Source organism: Mustela nivalis, assembly GCF_964662115.1.
Source record: "Mustela nivalis genome assembly, chromosome: 17".
NCBI classification, from domain to species: domain Eukaryota; kingdom Metazoa; phylum Chordata; class Mammalia; order Carnivora; family Mustelidae; genus Mustela; species Mustela nivalis.
In genome coordinates, this window is record NC_139036.1 from 21,057,492 (window position 1) to 21,064,815 (window position 7,324).

Below are 7,324 nucleotides of genomic sequence, written 5' to 3' on the forward strand. Positions count from 1 at the left end.
CTCACAGCACACCCCTCCGGCCTGGTTAAAGACACTTAATGCTAGTACATTCGGTTCTCTTTATCTGGGATCATTATGTTCCATCAAGTTGGCGGAAACAGCAAATTAGCAAATACAGAACCCTTGCTCCTAGGGGAAATAAATGATTAGGTTCCCATCAGCCTCTGCTCACATTTTCCTCAACCAATCGATACATAATCTTGATTTACGTCTTTCTGTTTAGACATCCTATTTAATATATGATCGAGTCACTAAGGTTGAACTCACAGCCAATGGCACTATTACTCATGCATGAGGGAGGCTTCTCTAACACATGCATTTTCTCCCTAAGTTATGTTAGAGGCAGGCTGCTTGTGGTTCAGAACAATAGACAGTACGTCAGTGTTATCTTTGGGGCCATTTAAAATAGTGAAATCAGCAGGAAAAAACACAACAATGCCCAAAACACAGCACTAAATAGACTGCAAAAGGGGCAGCTGTTTACAGGATGAGCAAAAGCAAGAAGAGAGAGTGTTGGCTTATTGGATCTCAGCTGGGAACCTGTGTGCTAGGTGACTCAAAAATCTTTTTTCTTCTGTTTTGGAAGCAAAAGAGAAACAAAGGTTGCCAAGTTTTATTTGGGTTGTATTGGTTACAGATAACATATCTAACCCTCTATCCCTCCCATGCTATGCAGTCCCCATGGGTGACTCAAAATTTTCATCTCCACACATGTGTACAAATGACTTTGAAAGCATGGTGAAAGTGCCAGGCATTGATTTTGGGGGTTATAAATACATTTAAAAGAGGAGGTGAATTCACAGGTCCATAACCCATGACTAATGATGACTTTTGCTGGAAGCAACTTTCGTTGGAAGAGGAGCTCTATTTCTTCCAGGGGTAGGCTGAGAAGCACCCCTTGGGATCTAAGCTGGGGGCTGCCGCTAGCAGGTGTGCAAAGCCTTCCTCAGTGAAATCAGCACCAAGGAAAACAAAAGTAAGATGTAAAGATACTTGGTCTGGAAGAGGTCTGTGAGCCTCTGGATCAAGTCATGGCTTGAGGCATGCTACCCCCACATTTTACTGTGTGATGAATCAATAACTTCTCCTTTTGCCTAAAATAAAACAAAACAAAAGGCAACTGGTAGAAAGGTCTTAATAAGGGTGTTAAACATCAGAACATGACTCCTTACTTTTTTTTTTTTAAGACTTTTTATTTATTTGACAGAAAGAGACAGAGCAAGGTGGAACACAAGTCGGGGGAGTGGGAGAGGGAGAAGGATCCTGCCATTGAGCAGAGAGTCATATGCCAGGCTTGATTTGCCTTTGGACCTGAGCCAAAGGCAGAAGCTTAACTGCCTGAGCCACCCAGATGCCCCGACTCCTGACTTGTTGAAAGGACACAAATTATCAAAATGTCAAAACTATTTGCAACTTCTTTCCTTCTCCCCTGTCCCTGGAGGACTACCCTTGTCAGTATCTTTCTTCCCTTCAGCTCCTGGCCTCCATGTGAAAACTAGAGAAATCAATGAGTGAAGCAAGGAGGTGGTGTGGGGAGTTTTGTAGGAATGATGTGATGTTATCTGGGAGAGGGGAAAGGATAATAAGATTGGGGTGGTGGAAAGAGAGAGGGAGGAACGAAAAGACCCCAAGTGGGTGACTGGTGTCAAGAAGAATGGGGGAGGAGAGGTTTGGGGGGCAAAAATGGAGAAACATCAAAGTAATAGAGGAAAAGGGATTAACATTTTTTCTCTTGAGATAAAATATGCATACAGAAAAGTACACAAATTTTAAGTATTCAGTGGGATGACTTGCCACAGATAGAACCCATGTAACCACCACCCACATGAAGGGATGTTAGCAGCTCCTCGCAGCTACCACCTCCCGCCATCCCAGTACCACCTCCCAGTTACCACCTCCTGCCTCACCCTGCCAAGAGGAACCACTGTGTGGACAGTTAACAAAATAGATTTGTCTTACTGGCTCTTTGAAGGCCATGTAGGTGAACTCACACAGTATGTACTCATTTGTATCTGATTTTTGTTGTCACATGGATCTGTAGTGCTTGCTCTTTAATATTTGCTTGTGTGATTACCCACAACTTCTCTTGACACATATTTGAGTTGTTTCCACATGGTTGGCTACCCTAGTCAAGACTTGATATTATCTCCTTTTCCTTTGAGCTCATCAGGTCTGGAGTGATACTATGTTGTGGCTTCAGTCTGTGCTTCCCTGGTGACAAGTGAAGATGGGCAATTTTTTATGTTTACCCGACGTCTGAACATTGTCTTTTGTGAAATATCTGTTTCTCCTTCTCACTTTTTCCTCCTCCTCCTTTTTCTTCTCTCTGACAATGAGGTATAGCCTATCTTCTGGTCGTGCCTAATACAGGGGGGCTGAAAATTGCCTGTGATGGACCAAAGGCTGACAGGATCTGGAGGAGAAATACTGGCAGTCAGGTCTGGAGGGGGTGAGAGGAATTGTGACCAAAGAGGAGTTGTGATCAAGGAAGCTGGGGATGGATGTGTGTGTGCTGAGAAGGAAGTTTCTGGAGAAGCATATGAGACGTGTTGACAGGCTAACCTTTCATCAGTGTAGACCATTTTCCCCAGTGTAAAGCCCCACAGAGCCAAGAGGGCTGGTCTCTGACGGTAGAAACATTCTTCCAGGAGAGTCCTGGTGTCATGCACTTCTTCTTGTTTCAGTGTAGGGACTAAACCGTGGCTTGGTCCATATAATTGTTCATTCATACCTTTATAGGACTGTCATTACACAAGTCAACCCCTCGGGAAAAAAAGCTCTTCTGTCTTGATGGTTCTTTCTGTGGAAAATACACTTGCTTAATCTGGTAGACTCACTATCAAGATGTAGAGCTAGGTCCCTGCCAGTTGGAGAGTATTGTCATACCAGGCATGGCCACCAGGAAGCAAGCAAGAGCAGCTGGGACCCAGTCTGGAGAGAATCCATTAGAAGCAGGACTCAAGGAATGGAAAGAGGCTAAGGCTTTCCGTCACCAGAAGATAGGAAAACCTCCTAAGCCGTGGAGATTGGATTGTCTTGCTGCTGGTTCCTGGTGTTAACTTTTGGGTGGTGAGCACAAAGCCCATGCACACTGTATAAGTCCTAGCCTGTCCCTTGGTGGGGTTGGCTCTGAACCAGACTGGTGCCGTAGCGCCACACTGGCTGCTCAGCCACCCTTAGGACCCCCTGCCACAGTGTTGAGCTACTCAGAAGAGAGCCTTGGGTGGACCCTGCTGGAGCCTGACCCAAGGTTACCCTTTGAACATTGCACTGAATCGTCCCCATCCTGGCTTCCTTGATCTCTAGAATTTGTCCAAGTTAGAGCAAAAGGCCAGCAGCATCGAGATCAGTGTTTCCCCCTGACTAGCAACCAACTCGCCTTCTGATAATAGTATCTTGCTTTGCCTGCCCTACTGGGTGCAGCCATGGAAAAGTCAAAGAACCTCCCTCCTTGCCCAAGGGTGGGCGCATGACCCACTGAAACAGGCCAGTCAGCCTGTTTCCCGTGAACCAGAATCTTGAGAATGATAGAAATGGGATATAGCTGATTTCTCCTGACAGCGATGTCCTGTAAGTGTGTCTGATGGTTTCTGCTGCCCAGATTCCCAGAACTGTCCTGCTTCTTGTCCCAACTGTGACCTGGTCATTCAGCATTCTTTGTATTCTGAGAGTTTACCCTTCCAGGAACTTCAAACAAATCCGTTTGAAAAAGACAGCCAGAATGTATTTCTTTTCCTTGCAACTAGAGAACGCTAAATGACCCAGATGGGCCAAATCGAAGAAGGTGACATCACATGTAAGGGATACTTGTATGAACCTGACGATGAGTTCAAAACCCACCTGCGTGTGGGCCAGGAGGTGAAAGCAGACCCAGGGGTAGAGTGTGAGGTGAGAGCCTGGGGATTCCCAGGAACAGCACAGCAGAAGCCAGCCAGGCAGTGTGAATGCACTTTCCCTCCCCAGTTATGGCTTCTTTAATGGGGCATAGAACTTGGACAAGCCAGGGGACGCTTAGGCAGCAATCTGCAGGGTGCTCTGTTCCTGCAAGAAGGGCCACTGTGAGGAGGGATCTGGACATCTCATCAAAAGAGAAGAAGTGAAAGGAGCCCAGGGGCTTTAGCCTGGAGCCAAGAAGGCATTCAATCTTAAAGTGTCACTTTTTCGGTCATCCGACAGTAATTCCTGGCACATCGGGCACTGCTGGATAAGGCAAGACATATTCGGCTTCAGAGGACTAACAGTCTAGTAACCCAGTGTGGGGAGTATGGGGCTCTGTGGTATTGCCTATTCTGAATGGGGAGTGGGCTTTCTGCAGGAGGGGTTATTTAACGTGAGTCTAGAAAGATGTGTAGGAAGGAGTTACCCTGGCCAGGGGGATGGACACGGGAGAGGGGAGTAGCCAGTGCCAGGGTTGTATGGGAGGAGACATGGTGTCTTGCATGGAATGGGAACTGAGGGGGATGGAGCTGGCATCAGATCAGAAAGACCCTCGGATGTCAGGCCAAGGGAATCACAGGTTTTTAAGGGGGGAAGAAACCAAATGATATTTGCATTAAAAAAAAATCACTGTGGAAATGATTTGGAAGCAGAGCAAGACTGGAATGTATAAGACAAGCCAGGAGGTGGTTGGAATAGTCCCAGGAAGAAAGTGGTCTAGGCTGGTGAAGAGCAGTGGGGACAGGGAAGGAACCATTGGAGGGTTACTGGGGTGGCAGGATGGGAAAAGATGAGGTCACAGAAGGCCTGTCCACCAGGTAAGATATCGAGGGATGAGGATGGCAGGTGGTCTTCCAAAGCCCCATCCTGGTCACAGCAATGGAAGCTTGGGTGGTCAATGCCACTTTGTCAGAACAGCCAGACCATCTGGTTTTCAGAGGTGGACGCACAGTAACCGAGCCCATCAGGGACTGCCTCAAAGTTTCAAATGTCAATGTGTTAACTCCCAGGAGAAAATTAAACTTCTGGGGAGCCTGGGTGGCTCAGTGGAGTCTGGGTCAGACTCAGGCAGACCTCAGTCTGCCTTCAGCTCAGGTCATGATCCTGGGGTCCTGGGATCGAGTCCTGCATTGGGCTCCTTGCTCCATGAGGAGTCTGCTTCTCCTTCTCCTCTGCCTAGCTAGTGCTCTCTGTCTGTTAAATAAATAAATAAAATCTTAAGGGGGCGGGGGGAAGAAACTCCAACTACTGTAAACCTAAACAGATCTAAACAGGGACAGCGTTCACTTGCCGCTCACCAGGCACCTCTATGCCCTCACTCAGGGGCCTGGAAGGGTCATCAGAGGTCACCAAGGGAGAAGGAGAATGAAAGTGTGGGATTGTGGGGTCCCTGTAAGGCTCTTTAGGACAACCATGAGCCGCTTGCTGGTGAGGACTGCTGTCCACTGGGGCATCCATGTTGCCTGGGAAATGAATGCCCACGTCCGCTGGGTTCAACGCCTCTCACCCTGGAGTGCATAAATTGCCAAATTTCATTTTTCCCTTCGATCTCTGTTTTCCGGATGTTCCTCCCAACCTATTCTGGGCCCCTCTTTTCTGTTGATACATTTTCCACTATAAGCAGTGCCTTGTTTCTTACATATTGTGACAGTGATGGATGCAAAAATTGAGAATTAAGTTTACACGTCATAGGATGGAGCCCATTCCTGGAGCCCACAAGTGTTGTTAAACCTGTATTTATTATATAAATGTTTATGGTTATTGTTTTTTTACAACTCAGGAAAAGCAGACTCGGGGGATGATGAGGAGTGAAGAGACTGTTCCGGAACAAAAGAGATTTAAGAGCCGGTACATGCCCTTAAAATGCACTGTGTGGGCTTGTCTGAAGTCTAATCCAAGCACATCAATAGTAAAAAGACACTTTTTGGCAACAGTTATTGAATACCCAGTATTAGATCATGTTGAAGAATTGTTACTTTTTTTTTTTTTTAAAGATTTTATTTATTTATTTTTGACAGAGAAAGATACAGTGAGAGAGGGAACACAAGCAGGGGCAGTGGTGGGGGAGAAGCAGGCTTCCCACTGAGTAGGCAGCCCGACCTGGGGCTGGATCCCAGGACCTTGGGACATGACCCGAGGTGAAGGCAGATGCCTAATGACTGAGCCACTCAGGTGCTCCAAATTGCTACATTTTAAGGGGTGATAATAACATATGCTTATGTGAGACAATGTCTATATATTTTAGAAATGACAGAACATTATAATGTCAGGAATTTGTTTTAAAATACTCTAGAAGGGACGCCTGGGTGGTTCAGTGGGTTAAAGCCTCTGCCTTTGGGTGATCCCAGGGTCCTCCGCAGGGAGCCTGCTTCCTCCTCTCTCTCTGCCTGCCTCTCTGCCTACTTGTGATCTCTGTCTGTCAGATAAATAAATAAAGTATAAAAAAATACTCTAACAAAGGACAAAACTAGGCAAATCTGTGGCAAGATTTGATTAATTGTTGAATCTGAGTTATGAGTATATGGGGGTTCTTTGCACTAATCTATTTTTTGTGTGTGTACGTTTTCGTAATCATATAAAAATTAAAGCTGGGGTGCCTGGGTGGCTCAGTGGGTTAAGCCACTGCCTTTGGCTCAGGTCATGATCTCAGGGTCCTGGGATCGAGTCCCGCATCGGGCTCTCTGCTCAGCAGGGAGCCTGCTTCCCTCTCTCTCTCTCTGCCTGCCTCTCTGTCTGCTTGTGATCTCTCTCTGTCAAAAAAAAAAAAAAAAAAAAAAATCTTTAAAAAAAAAGAAATTAAAGCTGGATTACATGACAGTATTAAATACAAGTAACAACAAAATTAAGTTTCGAGGGTAATTTCTCTTTTTAAGATTTTAAAAAATATTTTATGTATTTGACAGAGAGAGACAGTGGGAGAGGGAACACAAGCAGGGGGAGTGGGAGAGGGAGAAGCAGGGATCATGACAGGAGCTGAAGGCAGAGGATTGACGACTGAGCCACCCAGCTGTCCTAAGATTTTCTTTTTTTAAGATTTTTTTAAAAAATTTACTTGACAGGGAGAGAGAGAACAGAAGCAAGGGGAGCAGCAGGCAGAGGAAGAAGCAGGGTCCTCGCTGAGCAGGGAGCCAAATGAGGGACTGGATCCCCGGACGGGGGTGGGGGGATCATGACCTGAGCTAAAGGCAGACTCTCAACTGCCTGAGCCACCAGGCACTCCTCTCATTGAACTTTCAAAGCACACTCTTGTTTAAAGTATATATTTGGAAAGAAATTCAAGTCCACACTTTGATAACAGAGGAAATAAAGTAAATGTAGACTTAAAAAGAGATTCAGGGGCACCTGGGTGGCTTAGTTGGTTAAGTGTCTGCCTTTACCTCGGGTCATG